Source organism: Coregonus clupeaformis, chromosome 26, assembly GCF_020615455.1.
Source record: "Coregonus clupeaformis isolate EN_2021a chromosome 26, ASM2061545v1, whole genome shotgun sequence".
Taxonomy (NCBI): domain Eukaryota; kingdom Metazoa; phylum Chordata; class Actinopteri; order Salmoniformes; family Salmonidae; genus Coregonus; species Coregonus clupeaformis.
In genome coordinates, this window is record NC_059217.1 from 46,260,487 (window position 1) to 46,278,113 (window position 17,627).

At 42.0% G+C, this 17,627-nt stretch overlaps 1 long non-coding RNA gene and 1 other non-coding gene across 2 annotated transcripts; one reads left to right on the plus strand and one right to left on the minus strand.

The window, feature by feature from the left end:
- Window positions 1–9,912: 9,912 nt before the first annotated feature.
- Window positions 9,913–10,276, plus strand: LOC121540286. The gene is made up of 2 exons (XR_005995477.1): window positions 9,913–10,044; window positions 10,155–10,276. It is a non-coding gene; the product is annotated as an uncharacterized LOC121540286 (long non-coding RNA).
- A 5,599-nt stretch (window positions 10,277–15,875) lies between these two features.
- Window positions 15,876–16,006, minus strand: LOC121541022. Its single transcript, XR_005995666.1, has one exon. It is a non-coding gene; the product is annotated as a small Cajal body-specific RNA 14 (non-coding RNA).
- Between the last annotated feature and the right edge of the window lie 1,621 nt (window positions 16,007–17,627).

Below are 17,627 nucleotides of genomic sequence, written 5' to 3' on the forward strand. Positions count from 1 at the left end.
GGCTACACGTGCATCGTGATACGCAGGTTAAAAATACCAAAACCAACTGTGAACCAACTATATTCATTTGGGGGCAGGTCGAAAGACCATGGACATTAAGCTAGATAGCTGTTGCTAGCAGTTTGGGAGATGAACATTGGGTTTTTATTTGACCTGCTCATGCTTATGTACCCCTTTTTTAACAGGTTCAATGTAGACTTTTGACCCGGATCATACAAAAAGCGTGTGTTTCTCTACTCCAATGACCTGAAAACCTAGTTTTTAGTTAGTTATCTTCGATTCATATCCTCGTTCCTCTTTCGTGGGTTTGTATCTTCCTGATAAAAGGTATAGAACCATATATTGAACAGTAGAGAGGGAAAGGGGGATACCTAGTCAGATGTACAACTGAATGCATTCAACTGAAACATGTCTTCCCCATTCATCCACGCCCGGGGAACAGTGGGTTTAACTGCCTTGCTCAGGGGCAGAACGACTGATTTTTACCTTGTCAGCTCAGGGATTAGATCCAGCAACCTTTCAGTTACTGGCCCAACGCTCCTACCCGCCAGGCTACCTGCCGCCCCGACATCCAATAAGGAAGGGACTTGCAGCGCGTGGAGCGTCTCAAATAGAACCAAGTTCTATTTTAGCGCTTGGCTGCGCAGACGCTCGTTAACATGCGAGAGCGGTGTTGGGAGAAATTATTGAATAACGTGTGTGTGTACATTTACTTTTTGCAACGCCCGTGCATGCAACGTGGGTGGTGAGGTTTGCATGTTATAGGCATAGCCACTGGAAGATGTTTGGGGTTGTGGGTGCTTTGAATACGGGGGTGGGGGGGTGGGTTCTTGTTTTTTTATTTTAAAAAATATTATTATTTATTTATTTATTTTTCAGGTGGTACTCCAGTACCCTCAGCACCCCTAGTTCCCGCTGGTATGGTTAAAGTCACATGGGAAATATATCCTAATATTGTAGTCTATTTGTAGCCGAAATCAAGTTCCATTACATTACATCATGCGGGATATTTCAATGAATATACCAGAGCGCTTAGACAGACAGTCTGTGCAATTTAAAGTACTCACTCGTTCTGAACTAGAGCAGTCAGTCATCTCTAGTGCGTCTTATTATTCATAACGGTGCAGAATGCCAAAACATCAGAGGATGTTAAGAACCCTATAATTCCGGTGTAGCTCAATTGGTAGAGCATGGCGTTTGCAACGCCAGGGTTGTGGGTTCGCTTCCCGCGGGGGCCAAAATAAAAATGTATGCATTCGCTAACTGTAAGTCGCTCTGGATAAGAGCGTCTGCTAAATGACATACATGTAAAATTCACCAGTAGCCAGCCTGTAACACACAAATCAGTCTATTCTCTTTTTCTACGAAACCGAGAGATAAAACATAAAGAAAATGTTGACAGACTGAATGAATATCCCATTCCCACCACCTCTTCTCTGGACATATCTGGACTGTATATGACTGCCCGACTAAACACAGACCACAAAGCAGGCGTATCTGGCAACATATTACCACATAAAATGTTGATAAAACAGAAAATATAAAAGCAGAAGATTTTTAAAAAAGGCAACTTACCTTTAGAAGATGTGATATTCTTATCGACGACTTGAAAGTAATAGCCAGGAAGACACGGCTTTTTGACTCTTTTGTGAGTCCTCTAGTAGGCGATTGAACTAAAAAAGGCAACAGACGACACAATTAATCAGCTTTTTAAACGCAGAAAGAAAAAAAATCGAAAAACGTCGTACGGACTTTCGAGAAGATTTTGATGTGTGGTAGGAACAAATATAAAGGTACCGAAGTCAGTCAGATGTGAGTAACGGCCAAAAGAGACGAGAAGCTTCCCTCCCTTCTCCGCAGAACGTCTCCCTCGCGCGGAGCAGAGCGCGGCCCGCTTTAAACTTCTGTGACGTCACGACAGAGCGCTGCCTGGCGCTGAGGCTGCACGCGCAGGCAAACAATAGGCCCTTTTCACGATGACGTCATCTAACTTCCGCCTTTCCGCGTAGCAGGTTAACTTCACTTCCGTTCGCCCGTAACCTGAGACTTCTCTTCTGAGGTGCGTTATGTAAATTAGTAAAGTTAAGAGTAATAATGTTTACGTATATGCAATGGTTTGTAACTTGCTAACGTTATTGTTAATTCATAATTGTTCACTGCCTTAGTTACTTAAAAGTGGGCTAACGTTAGCTAACAACAACAGTACCAGATACCGATAACGTTAAAAGGTAGCGTTACATTGCTGCCTGGCTGTAATGTAACAAGTTTACTTAGCTAGCTATCTAACCCTTTGTTAGGCAGTTAGTTTATTCATGAATGTATAGTAACTCACCTATTCAAATACTGTTGTGCATGATAGCTAGATAAATATTGATTCCTGGTCAAAGCTGAATGTTAATTTAGCTGTTTCTTTTCTCCCCGGTGTCTGTATCGCAACAGTATCCCATCCAACACCGAAGCATGGCACAATCTTCGAGAAGATGCTATTGCAGTGTACCATTTGTTCAAACAACAAACAGAAATTCCCGTATCTTCCCGTAAAAATCTCCTCAGCTCAGCAGGGAGGACACTCTTAAGACCCAGGCCATCGTCCGGCTGAGGATTTTAGTCGAGAGGGCCATACGGAGGGTGAAGGAGTACCATATCTGGGATGGGCTTGTTCCTCTTTCCACAGTGGGTTCAGTGAATCAGCTGTGGGCCATCTGCCGCCTCATGTCGAACTATCAGGGACCTCTTGACATTAAAGGAGACAAACCAGTCTGATGTTTTTGTCAACTGGAAGTTGTATATTTCCTGAGTAAGCTAGATGGGCTGTAAATAGAAGTACTTTTATATTACTGTATTGTATGTACAAAAAAAATGTAAATATGAATTAACTTTGTTGGTAATTTAATTGATCTAATGTTATACTGTATGTTTTTGTTAAGGGTAATAACTTTTTCATAGCTATTAATGAACCTAATGTGATATATTGTAAAAATATCCAACTATTAACCATGTTATGTGCTTATGTGTCATGGCACTGATGGAACTATTAAATATATGTTTGCAAGCAACTGCTTCCAATCCTTTTTGATTTTGGTAAGAGCATTTACAACATCGCAATCCTTTTCAAAATTTGTATTTCAATACATAGATATACAGTATATAACACAATTAAGTTCATTTGCAGTTAAAGAAAAACATGTCGACATTTACATCACAATCCTTTTCAAAATGTGTGTTTCAGTACATAGGAGATATACAGTATATGACAAGTTAATTTGCAGTTAAAGAAAAAAATGTCAAAGGTTCACCTTCCACATTTACCTTAACACTATTTACACATAAAATTCTGCCTTATGTTTTATAACTTAAGAAGACATCCATGTAGATGTTATAATAGAAATGATCAAGCTTCTGTCGCATTGAGTGGATAATCTCCTCATCCCTAAAGATTCTCTCAACTGTGAAGTCAGTGCGGGTATCTGTAATGAAGTCACACCACTGAAGTCCGCTTAAGGCGAGTTGGCCTTGAACCTGATAGTAGTATTTGTGGCTCTTCTTAAGGCAGGCCTGGCCTTTAACTGTGATCAGGTGTTTAACTTGGGTAACATTTTCAACATCGCAACTCTTAACCTCAGCAAGACCAAATGGTGGTGCTTCTGTTGGGCAGAAGACTTTAGCATCCGGGCTGGCTGCAAGGTGAGGTGAATCAGGGTGGATGATGACCCCGCATTGTTTCAGAGAGACATCACAAAAAATCAGAATATTGCCTCAGTATCTCAGGTTCCAGATCCAACCCTCTTCTCATAGCAGCTGTCTGAGGAGTTCCTCTCAGAATGCGGGTTGCCAAAGCCTGGCAGACAACTCCCCACCCAACATGGCATATTTCACGGAATCTGCTGGCTGTCAGTCGGGGTTTGCGTACCTGGCTCCACAGCTGGCATTCTGACTGCATTCTTGTTTCTGCTTCAATAGCAGCAGACATCTCCTCTGACACAATCAGGCTGTCCAAATGACATTGTTGTATGTAGTTGGGCTCAAAATCAATGGGAAATTTAAAGTTGTAACCTTCAATAGGCAACTGAGGAAACTCACTGGCACCAGGGTGTTTAATAATATCTCTACTTAATTCTAGAGGGCACTGGTAAGAAAGCACAGACCCAAATGGCACAGGGCCAAATTTAGAGTCCACCAAATTAAGGCCCTCAAGCCCGTGCAGCAATTTGCAAATCCCTGGTTGTGGACGGATGTCTTTCAGTTTCTCAGCACTGGCCATGACGTGAGGATCCGGAATAGGCCCTGGCATGAAAGTGAGATATGTCAAGTTTAGATTTCATTAAATGCCACCTTATCTTTTTCACTAAAAAAGACAACCACACTCATCCAGTCTCGCACATGCTTCTAATACAAATAAAAAAATATCCACTGAAAGTCTATATAAAAAGTAACAAATAATAATCACTTTTATGTTTGTATTATTTTAGAAATGCACTAAAGTCTTTGTGCTCTAGTACAGGCGGGGGCTCATTCAGACTCACCATCATAGGCTCGGTACAGTGTGCACTTCACACCAGCTCTGACACTTGTTTTTTTCTTAGCCGCTGGTTTACACACCGCCATATCATTGGTGGCCTCTGGTACAATTCCCTGTGATATAATAATGATGAACAATACATTGTCAAAAGTCAATACAAACTGCAAAGTTCTGCATCAGTGTAACAAATAATGTCTGACCTGTGTCCTAGGCCGGTGCCAGGTCTGCAGTGCGCTGGTGCATGACAGAGGCAATGGCACTGTCTTAAAGCCCATGGTAACATAGTGAGCACTTTGAAAAAGAAGTGCTACTATGTGATTACATAGTGCTTTCCCAGCAGAGCAGGAACATGACATGTGATTGAGTACCACAGGAACCTCTGCAGAGTCTAGTGTAACCTGTTCATAGAGACATAACAATTAGTGCTGTACTTACAAAACATTTTTTTCTGCGTTTCATTATAAACTACTGTACACAATTTTCAAAACCCAATTTCTTTTTTTAATTAAGAAAAATTGGCTGTTCTGAAACCTTTGACAAGTAGTGCCAACACTTATCGAAAATTTGAACATTTTGAGTTATCACAGAATCTTTCCCAGTCTTTATTGCCGTCAACAACCCACATCGGTTTGTTAGAATTTCGTTGTGTATTAAGTTTAATGATACAAAATCAGAGCTCAGACTGAGAAACAAACTGATCCACAGTGGAACATTGTGGAATCATTCTTATTAAATCTGCAACCGCAGCAAAACACAACAAAAGAAAACTTATCTATCTTAACCTATCTTATCATAATGTTAGAGAACTGTTTATCTGAGAAACCTGAAGCCGATGAGCCTCCTCATTTTTCTTCATGGACCTGTAACATCGCCCTCTCACTGTCACCTCACCGTTAACTACACTTGAGACTGTTTCAATACAGTGATTGGGAGAAAGGGCGCAGCATTAGCCATTAATACATTACTGACTCTTATCTTACGGTCGATACAAACAGCAGTAATATTAAAAAGAGGCTGCAAAACAGAAACTCGTCAGCTCATAACCTTCGCTAGCATAGGGCTAATTTAAGCTAAATAAAGATAAACACGTACCTTCATAATCAAACAGGTAACCTTCAACGAAGAACTTGTAGCCTTTATCAAGCTTCGATCTTGAAGTAAGGGACCACTTGTCAGCAAGTCGTTCTACGTCGTTAAGTCGTATTGGTGGCAGATGTGAAAGGGACTGGGTGAACTCCATAATGATGTGCTACTAGCTAAGCGTCTCTAAGCGACACCGGATGTAAACATAACCTGCATCGCGGCAGAACGGAAGTTGTCTGACGTCACGTGAAAAGGGCCTATTGGGCCCACGTCCAATTCCGATTTAGGTTGACTTTCTTACTGCTCGCCTTTTTCTAATCAAAAGTGCTCATTCAAAACAAAATCCATCCCATCCCAAAACTTCTCAAACAACAATCAAACATTTATGGATTTTGTCAATCTGAGTCAAATAGAGCACATTTTTTCAAATCCATCACTCACAACAAACACCTTAGTCTAATTGAAATATGTTGTTGATCAAAACAAATAAAATAATATGTGGTGCTGTAGGGCAAACTGCCAACGCACACTGCTGGCTGGCCTGAATAATATTCACCTCCCTCCTCTGACTCCTGCTCATTATACTGCTGCTGAGAGAGAGAGAGAGAGAGAGAGAGAGAGAGAGAGAGAGACTCCTAAGAGATAGATATTCTCTCATCCAACCCTCCCTGGCTATCAATCTGAGATGTACACTACTGCTCAAAGGTTTTAGAACACCTACTCATTCAAGGGTTTTTGTTTACCTTTACTATTTTCTACATTGTAGAATAATAGTGAAGACATCAAAACTATGAAATAACACACATGAAATCATGTACTAACCAAAAAAGAGAGATTCTTCAAATAGCCACCCTTGGCCACCCTCACTATTGGCATTCTCTCAACCAGCTTCACCTGGAATGCTTTTCCAACAGTCTTGAAGGAGTTCCCACATATGCTTCAACCCAAAATGACTTGTGTTACAAAACCATTAACTATACAAATTATGTCTAGGGGTCTTAGTCCTAGCTACATGGTCTGCAGGCACGTGGACAGACAGTGCTCTACCTCACAGAGCACATGCCCCTTTGCCCTTCCAGTCTCCAAAGTGCCCTTTTGGGTGGTGGTAGAATTTCCCCCCAAAAAAAATGTTTGTATACATGTTTTGTCATTGTTGTTCGGAACCCACTGCCTGTAAGTCATTCTCAAGTTCGCCACTGGCCCCAACCCAGTCTGTTGATTCTGCCCCTTACAGCGCTTGCGGGTGCCCTGTTGCACCTTTTTCCCCCAATCTGCCCTGTACAGAGATGGAGCGCACCCGGTATCCAAACATGCATGGTTTGAGAGATGCGGTCACCGGTCAGTGTGTGTAGCTAGCTACTTAGTTTTAATATCAACAGCACTGCCACAGCAGCATAACATTTGATTAACACTTGATTTAGCCTACATCATCAATATTGGGTCTGGTTGGCTGACGCGTGCAGCAGAGAGAGACAGGAAGACAGAGGTCTGGTTGGCTGACGCGTGCAGCAGAGAGAGACAGGAAGACAGAGGTCTGGTTGGCTGACGCGTGCAGCAGAGAGAGTCAGGAAGACAGAGGTCTGGTTGGCTGATGCGTGCAGCAGAGAGAGGCAGGAAGACAGAGGTCTGGTTGGCTGATGCGTGCAGCAGAGAGAGTCAGGAAGACAGAGGTCTGGTTGGCTGATGCGTGCAGCAGAGAGAGTCAGGAAGACAGAGGTCTGGTTGGCTGATGCGTGCAGCAGAGAGAGTCAGGAAGACAGAGGTCTGGTTGGCTGATGCGTGCAGCAGAGAGAGGCAGGAAGACAGAGGTCTGGTTGGCTGATGCGTGCAGCAGAGAGAGTCAGGAAAACAGAGGTCTGGTTGGCTGATGCGTGCAGCAGAGAGAAACTAAAGAGTTGAACTAACACAAAGAAACAAAAAGGGCAGGATGAGAGGCTTCTGGCCAGACTGACAATCCTTCCTAATTACTCATACCTGTGTGCAAATAAAGGCTTTGCTCAGCACTTAGACTCGGTTGGTGCTGCCACCTGGGGGATGGAGTGTGGAAGTGTATCCTGGATATTGTGTCTGTCCTAACACTAACCTTCCGAACACATCATAACACTTGATTGGAGGGAAGAGGTCCCTGAACCAATATCAGTTGGTTGTATTCATCCAACAGCAATTACTTTTGCAATTTGTCTATTTTCTATTAGTTTTATTGTATTTACTTGAAAAATACTTTAATTTAAACGTCAATAGCTTCCACCCCTTACGACCTTCTTGAATATAAACAACTTGTTATTGCTTTAATAACAGTTAGTTGTTTCCATGCAAGTGTTATGGGGTTGACGCTATTTAAGTTTTAAGGAAGCATTTTTCATGTAAATTCAATTAAAATTCATAGAACAAATAGCAATAAATAAATAAATAATAATATTGGTCTCTGATTGGAGGGAAGAGGTCACTGAACCAATAATAGTTAGTTGTATTCATTAAAGTAATATAAGGTCAAAGCTATTGAAGTTTTAAGGAAGTATTTTTTATTTAAAGTCAATTAAAATGAACAAAAAATAGACTAATTCAAAAAATACAAAAGTAATTGCAGTGGATTGGACAGGCAAGGTCCCTGCAATTCTACACATTTTGCCATGGGGCAAAGAGAAAATATTGCAGTTTTAAAGCAAAGTTTTCTGCAGTTTTACACATTTTGCCATGGGGCGGAGAAAACATTTGGCAATTTTATAACACATTTCATACAATTCTACTCATTTTGCCATGGGGCAGAGATAATTGTTTTGCAGTTTTACAGCTAATTTCCTGGAATTCTACACATTTTTCCATGACTTATGCCATGTTAATAATATCTGAGTGAGAGTGACTAACAAAATCAATGGGGGCTCCCTGTACCCAGGGCCCCTGGGCACATGCCCCGGTCGGTATCCGGCCATGATTACTACAAGTTTAGATAGCTGGCTAGACTAAGTTATCAAATTGTTCACTGACATGGCTAATTGAGTGACTGTCAGTGACTGACATAACAAGTAAGTTGAGACCCTGACTGAGTTCCTAAAAATTAGCGGCCCCTAAGCGACATTCATTATAGGGTGAAAATTGAATAATAAATCGGATAATTGTGGTCATATAAAGTCAGTCTCATCCAGTGCGTCACAACAGGTATGGATGGGTTGGGAATGAATGACTTCTGCATTAACGCACGCACACTAGCTCAGCACAAGAGTGAAAATGGGCTTGTTTGCTGTCGATAAGGTTTCGACTCAAACTGGCTAGCTGAGAAGGTTCCTGCTAGCCAATTCATTTCAACTCGGACAAAGATACTGATAACTAACCCAGATTTGCAAATGGGGTAGCTAGCGACGTTTTATGAGAACAGGCATGTTGTTTGGGTTAGCACTTGCTCTCGATAACTCAGGGCCTGGCGGCATTCTGCCTTTTACTGTAATGGTACCGGGAGTCATGATCAACAGCTAGGTTAGTTAGCACTAGCTAGCTAGCGTCCGGTTGCTTCGTCTACTAGTGCTAAAACAACATGCCTGTTCTCATAAAAGTCTATTGTGTGTTTTCTAGGGCACAAATACATGAAGGGTGGTACATGCCTAGCCTGAGTACCAGTCTTTTTAGCTAACATGTTACAAATACACTACCGTTCAACAGTTTGGGGTCACTTAGAAATGTCCTTGTTTTCGAAAGAAAAGCAATTTATTTGTCCATTAAAATAACATCAAATTGATCAGAAATACAGTGTAGACATTGTTAATGTTTTAAATGGCTATAAATAATATATAATAATAAAATGTATTTATTATTATTATTAAATGGCTATTGTACCCACAAAACACCAGTCTCAACGTCAACAGTGAAGAGGCGACTCCAGGATGCTGACCTTCTAGGCAGAGTTGCAAAGAAAAAGCCATATCTCAGACTGCCCATCTTAATCTTTTATTTTTATTGGCCAGCCTAAGATAAGGCTTTTTCTTTGCAACTCTGAAGGTCAGCATCCCGGAGTCGCCTCGTCACTGTTGACGTTGAGACTGGTGTTTTGCGGGTACAATAGCCATTTACAACATTAAACAATGTCTACACTGTATTTCTGATCAATTTGGTGTTATTTTAATGGACAAAGAAAAAGGCTTTTCTTTCAAAAACAAGGACATTTCTAAGTGACCCCAAACTTTTGAATGGTAGTTTAACATTACACAGCTGGTTGCATGGTAACGGTGTCAGCGTTACTGTACGGAGTCACTCTATTAGTATAATTACGTCCAAACTAGAGAAGTTATTTTTCATCTCTGTATGTTTATTGAGTGATTTATATCTTTTTTTCATTACAGTGACAGGTTACTTACAAAACCTGGTGTATTTGTTGTTCAGCGGGAACCCTCCTAGCATATCAGGAGCCCAAGGCAGAGGCAGTACGTGACCAGGCACCAGTCACGCTTTAGGTTGGTCACGTTTGATCTGGTCATAGGTCAAAATACCATCCCTCGTCTGCCCTAACCATTGAAAATGTAATCAGTGCTGTGTGTATCAACCATACCTTGTTTGTCTACAGATGGAGAACAGGAGAGACGGTTTGTCATGGAGTCAGTCCCCTGACTAAAAGACAGGTTGAAACAGATGTCTGAACTGGGAGAGACCTTGCACTCAGCATTACAATGATACTAGTACATTTCATCATCATCTGTTATTATTGAATTGAATGGTAGTGGGGGGTGGGGGTGGGGGGCTGTGTATTCTTCAAACATGTCAGGGAACTGTCTTATATGGGACACCATACGAAGGGATTAAAACTAACATGTACCACCAGACAACATGTTGATAGCTAGATAGGCTAGCCAGCTGTAGCTATCCCAAAACGATGCTAGCTAGCTAGCTGTAGCTATCCCAAAACGATGCTAGCTAGCCAGCTGTAGCTATCCCAAAACGATGCTAGCTAGCTAGCTGCTGCCAGGTTGGCTAAACACAAGGTCAGCAGAGGCTTTAGCCTACACATAAAACTGAAATAGCAGATCATCTTGAGATGGCGAGTCAGTCAGGAGGGGAGAAGTCCTCAGCTTCAAAACTTCTCTCCATAGCAAAGCTAGCTTAGCTTACCTCTGTCTCACTAAGTTACTCACTACAGCCCTTGTTTGTTGTGATTCAATGGCAACAACAACACCCACATTAAACCACACCCCAAAGACAACTCTTGTTCGGGCTTCAGTAATGGCCACTGTATTTCACAATGAGCACCGTGAGAAACACATGCAGTTCACCTTTAATATGCAATAGTAGGCGTTGCAATTTTAAAGACAGTCCCTTAACCCCTCACAGAGCGGAGGAGAGCGACGTTTTAGCTACATTTCGCCTTCAAAAAGTAAATATGACACAGAATTTGAAAAACAAGGGATGTAACTTGTTCGCTATCGTTAGCTGATTCAGAATAACCCATTTATACTGAACACAAATATAGACGCAACATGTAAAGTGTTGGTCCGATGTTTTCGTGAGCTGAAATAAAATATCCCAGAAATATTCCATATGCACAAAAAAACGGTATTTCTCTAAAATGTTGTGCACAAATTTGTTAGTGAGCATTTCTCCTTTGCCAAGATAATCCATCCACCTGACAGGTGTGGCATATCAAGAAGCTGATTAAACAGTATGATCATTACACAGGTGCATCTTGTACTGGGGACAATAAAAAAAGCCACTCTAAAATGTGCAGTTTTGTCACACAACACAATATCACAGATGTCTCAAGGGAGCGTGCAATTGGCATGCTGACTGCAGGAATGTCCACCAGAGCTGTTGCCAGAGAATTTCATGTTCATTTCTCAACCATAAGCTGCCTCCAACGTCGTTTTAGAGGATTTGGCAGTACGTCCAACTGGCCTCACAACCGCAGACCACGTGTAACCACACCAGCCCAGAACCTCCTCATCCGGCTTCTTCACCTGCGTGATCGTCTGAGACCAGCCACGCGGACAGCTGATGAAACTGAGGAGTATTTCTGTCTGTAATAAAGCCCTTTTTTGTGGGGGAAAACTCATCCTGATTGGCTGGGCCTGGCTCCCAAATGAATTTATTTCAATTGACTGATTTCCTTATATGAACTGTAACAGTGAAATCGTTGAAATTGTTGCATGTTGCGTTTTATATTTTTGTTCAGTATATATCATTTTGTCACGTTCCGTTGAAGAGGTAATGGCGAGCAAAGTCTGAATCTTTAACATAGAGCTGACCTGTATCAGTGGTTCTCAACCCTCTCCATGTATTTGATCTATTCCAGAGCCTGATTCAACTTGTCAACCAATCGTCAAACCCTTGAACAGGTGAATCAGGTGAGCTAGTTCAGGGCTACAGCAATATTGTGTAGCCCTGAACTCTCCCCGGGGAGAGTTTTGAGAACCATTAGGGCTATACACTGAGTGTACAACACATTAAAAACACCTGCTCTTTCCATGACACAGACTGACCGGGTGAATCCAGGTGAAAGCTATGATCCCTTATTGATATCACTTGTTAAATCCACTTCAAATCAGTGTAGATGAAAGGGAGGAGACAGGCCTTTCCTGCAGTTAATGACCAAAAGTGCCTTCTTTGGCCTCATGGGTGGAATGTTATTCATATTTTTCATAATTTCATAATTAATAAAGATTTTATTTTTATTTTACGACAAAAATCCAGTGTTTCTATGTCAAACAGTTCTGTTATGTTTCAGTCTTCTGTGATGTATATAAAGTGTAATATTGGGATGCAACCTCAAAAGGAATACATTTCTACTCTATATCTGACATGGTGCAGGTGTCTTCTTTTTTATAAGCCCATAACCATGTGTGTGAGGTGTATACTTTTGTTTCAAAGTAGATTTGTTTAAGACTACCAAGAAACACTTTGTGTGACCCTGATTTAGCCCACTGCAGTAAAAGGTTAAAGAAGGATTTTTAAGCCTTGAGGCAATTGAGACATGGATTGTGTATGTGTGCCATTCAGAGGGTGAATGGGCAAGACAAAAAATGTTAATGCCTTTGAACGGGGTATGGTAGTAGGTGCCAGGTGCACCGGTTTGCGTCAAGAACTGCAACGCTGCTGGGTTTTCCACTCTCAGCAGTTTCCCGTGTGTATCAAGAATGGTCCACCCCCCCCCCCAAAGGACATCCAGCCAACTTGACACAACTGTGGGAAGCATTGGAGTCAACATGGACCAGCATCCCTGTGGAACGCTTTCAACACCTTGTAGAGTCCATGCCCCGACGAATTGAGGCTGTTCTGAGGGCAAAAGGGGGGATGCAACTCAATATTAGGAAGGTGTTCCTAATACGTTTGGTATACTCAGTAAACTATTGTTCAAAAGTTGTACACTAAATCGGGAAAAGGGACGCAGGCGTACAAAACAGCCAGAACGAAATCAAAAAGCTGATATCTACAGCGGCGCAGGCTGTGTCATCAGCCCCGAGGTGTGACAGAGACAGAGGACGCTACCAACCTCCTGTTCACACAGACACTGACACCCTACTGCCTGTATAGTGCAGTCCTGTTAACTACATTTACATTTTAGTCATTTAGCAGACGCTCTTATCCAGAGCGACTTACAGTTAGTGAATACATATTTATTTTTTTATAATGGCCCCCCGTGGGAATCGAACCCACAACCCTGGCGTTGCAAACGCCATGCTCTACTAACTGAGCTACATCCCTGCCGGCCATTCCCCTCCCCTACCCTGGACGACGCTGGGCCAATTGTGCGCCGCCCCATGAGTCTCCCGGTCACAGCCCTATGGGCCCTGGTCAACAGTGCTGCACTATGTAGAGAATATGGTATGGTTTGGGACGCGGGCAGATCTCTTCAGAACACCAGGGCCCCACGTTAGTCTCAAATTAGGAGCGCCCATCTACAATCTAGGACAAGTCTCTTTATTCATCTTTTTTTTTTTTTTTTTTTTAAAGGCAGAATTGATCCTAGATCGGCACCGCTCTTTATGAATAATGTATTCAGGACAGAAGGTTCTACTGTGTTAGTTCCAGCTGACCAACATGTTGTGTACTTCTCCATCTGCATGAGTGCATCCCAAACTGCACCCTATTCCCTATTTAGCGCACTACTTTAGACCAAAGCTCTATGGGCCCTGGTAGTGCACTATATAGGGAATAGGGTGCCATTTGGAGATGCGAATTATCTATGTCACTTTCAATGCATTCAGTCTGTGGCTGGGTATCAAAAGGGCTTAATTAATTCATCTTCATCTTAATTAAAGAGATTCTCCGGTATTTTTGTATACCTTTTAACCAGTAGTTCTGAAAGTAGAGTCCACGAGCCAAAAGTTGTCCCCTAAAATTGCGTACTACGTCACATACTTGTATGTGCAGATATATGTACCACGTCACTGCTCTCTCTCTCTCTCTCTCTGCTGGGTCCGTGCTATCCGGGATCCTTGGGATGTCCCTACCCCCATTGAATTTGACAATTAAAATGGTCAAGGTAAGGGTTAGTTTTAGGTAAGGGTTAGTTTTAGGTTAGGGTTATGGTTAGGGTTAGGGTTAGGGTTATGGTTAGGGTTAGGGTTATGGTTAGGGCTAGGGGTTATGGTTAAGGTTAGGGTTAGGGTTATGGTTAAGGTTAGGGTTAGGGTTAGGGTTAGGGTTATGGTTAAGGTTAGGGTTAGGGTTATGGTTAAGGTTAGGGTTAGGGTTAGGGTTAGGGTTAGGGTTAGGGTTAGGGTTAGGGTTAGGGTTAGGGTTAGGGTTAGGGTTAGGGTTAGGGTTAGGGTTATGGTTAAGGTTAGGGTTATGGTTAGGGTTAGGGTTAGGGTTAGGGTTAGGGTTATGGTTAAGGTTAGGGTTATGGTTAGGGTTAGGGTTAGGGTTATGGTTAAGGTTAGGGTTATGGTTAGGGTTAGGGTTATGGTTAGGGTTAGGGTTAGGGTTATGGTTAAGGTTAGGGTTAGGGTTATGGTTTAGGGTTCTAGATAGCACTGACCCTGTCTCTGCTGTGTCCAGTGAGCCGTTGGGCCCACCCTGCAACCTCATTGGATAACGCTGGGCAGGCCTCTTGCTAGCTCAAATGGCGAGGGGTTGAAGCTCATTGTCTAGAACTCAAATTGCTAGGGGGCTGGCTGGCCCATGTGGGGGGAAATGTAGGGAAAATGGCGCAGCACAACTTCAAGAAAACAGTCACTTTCAAACTAGGGATTTCGTGGCTAATTGAGGCAAGACAGTTATTCTACTTATTGATTATGCATGTATGAAATACACATTGACAGATCCAGCCCAAAGCGGGAGGTTTAAAAAAATACTTTCTTAGTCGCCGAAGTACCGGAGCATGTCTTTAATTAGATCTTGTGAACATGCCAAAAATACAGTATTCTTGCATTATGTTTGACAAACAACTGAGCAGTAGGCTAATATGTTGAGAGAGATAGAATATAATAGAACAGATCAGAATAGAACAGATCAGAATAGAACAGATCAGAATAGAACATAACAGAATATAATAGAACACAATATAATAGATCAGAACAGAACACAATAGAACACAATAGAACAGAATATAATAGATCAGAATAGAACATAATATAATATAATAGAACAGAAATGTGATGGTATAAGAAGAGATGCATTGTTAATGGTATGACAAATAATCATATTTTTATGTTCCAAAGTTATTGCGTACTTCCTTTCTGCAGCAAAGTTACCTAAATTGGATAGAATGTGAAAACGTTGCCATTGTACTTGTGCCACCTTGTGTGTCACTACATTTAAAAGGGGCAAGGCAAATTGCTTGGAACGACAGCTTAATAACAGTAATGGTCTCTTATATGTTTCTGCCGCAGTGACCCAGAAGAGAAGTGTGAATAAAAATGAAGTGTTATCAAATGCCTCCTCAGATTCAGACGCTATATTTGTGCTCATGTCAATTTGACCCATTCAACCGTGGTACGATAGAAGAGACTGATACAGTGGGTCGGTATTGATACCTGCAGTTCTGTCGAGGTTGTTATGTTACCTCCATTAGATACTGTATATAAATATCACATATAAGCCGTATGGTTCAACAAACGCATACAGTAGATAAGTAGCCCACGTCCACTTCCTGTCGTGTGGAGAAGCGCGTCCTCTATTGGACTACAGCACATATATACCCACATCTGTTGACCAATCAACTAACAAAACATTTAGTTCCAAGAGTTGAAATGAAAGTCAAACGCTTCAACTTTTATTTCTGAACAGTTGTGTGTGTGAGCGAGAGAGAGATTATATTGCTAAAATATTATTCTGAAAACTACAGACAAAGCTTGTATGGAACCATCGCACAGGGATCCCAATAACTTGTTAGGTCCTGTCGGTGAGCACCAGAACCATTCTCTGTGGTGTCATTGACAACAGCACACTTACTCAGTACTGCCGATTACACTGATCAACCACAACACGGAATGTACCACGGGGGATTCGAACCCACAACCCTTTGGTCCATAGTGCGGTGTCTTAACCACTGGTCCATCGAGCCACATTAGTAAAGCCCTTGTGTAACCGGTGTGAAATGACTAGCTAGTTAGCGGTGTGCGCTGGTGGTATTTCAATCGGTGACATCACTCGCTCTGAGACCTTGGAAGTAGTTGTTTCTCTTTGCTCTGCAAAAGTTGCAGCTTGTCATGAGCGATAGGGTAACGATGCTTCGAAGGGTGACTTGTTGTCGATGTGTGCAGAGGGTCCCTGGTTCAAGCCCGGAAAGGGACGGAAGCAACACTGTTACACTTGCCCATTAAAGATAAATACCCATCCGCTCTGAGCCAGATATTAGGTTGAAATAAAGCAACAAAAAAAGAGAATGAAATTAATGTTAAGTCATGCCTCTTACATTTACGTCATTTAGCAGACGCTCTTATCCAGAGCGACTTACAGTTAGTGAATACATGTTTAATATTTTTATACTGGAATCGAACCCACAACCCTGGCGTTGCAAACGCCATGCTCTACCAACTGAGCTACATCCCTGCCGGCCATTCCCTCCCCTACCCTGGACGACGCTGGGCCAATTGTGCGCCGCCCATGAGTCTCCCGGTCGCGAATAAAGAGCCTGGATTCGAACCAGGTTCTCTAATGGCACAGCTAGCACTGCGATGCAGTGCCTTAGACCACTGCGCCACTCAGGAGACAATAATCTTACCATAATCAAGGTTAGTTTGTTCAGCACTAGGCATACACACTTCTAAAATGTCTGAAAAAAAATCGAACAGGATTTTCAACTAGGAAACATTAAGCTTCTTGGCTTGAGTGGTTTTGGTCTTGTAAAGAAATCCTATTTTTCTGTTATTTTGTAGAGAGCTATTCGTGTACAGTACGATAATACCACTGTGGTCCAATAGGCGACGCGCTTCTCCACACTACACTGTCCGGAATATCGGTGTAAATATTGGCGTTGTAACATCTCACAACCATTCACCACCAGTGCCATCTTCACATTAACAAGAAGACAAGCCAGAAAATAATCATCTATCTTTGTCAATATCATCTAGTCTGTTCGGTATTCTTATATCTGATTATTTTTGCACAAAGTCAGAGCGTATCCGCGTGAATTAGCCAATAATTTCTACTGATTCACATTCGATTTCACCTGTCATTTGGGTGAGTTATTTAAACCCAGCTGAATTGGATCGTTTTCGACAGACAGCGGTAAAGTAAACAGCGGAGAAGAACAACACCCCGGTTATTTTGTCTGATCGGGTTGTCGTTTTTATAAACAAGTGAAAGAGGACAGGATGAAGAAGAGAAGAAAGCCTGAACCGATCCAACTCAACCCTATCCCGGATGGAAACACTGTCAACGGCACCGGTGCCACTGAGTGAGTGGCGCAGTCTAGAGACAGGTCATTCTGGATGCGGTGGCAATGATTGATGTCAATCATGTCTGTCCCCATATTAGAAATATAAAATGTAAAAATAGTAAAGTAATCTTTAGCCTAAAAATGTGTCCCATTTGTACTTTATTTTAACTTGTATTGGATGTGTATGGTTTTGTGTTGTAATTATAGTGTTATTAGTTTAGT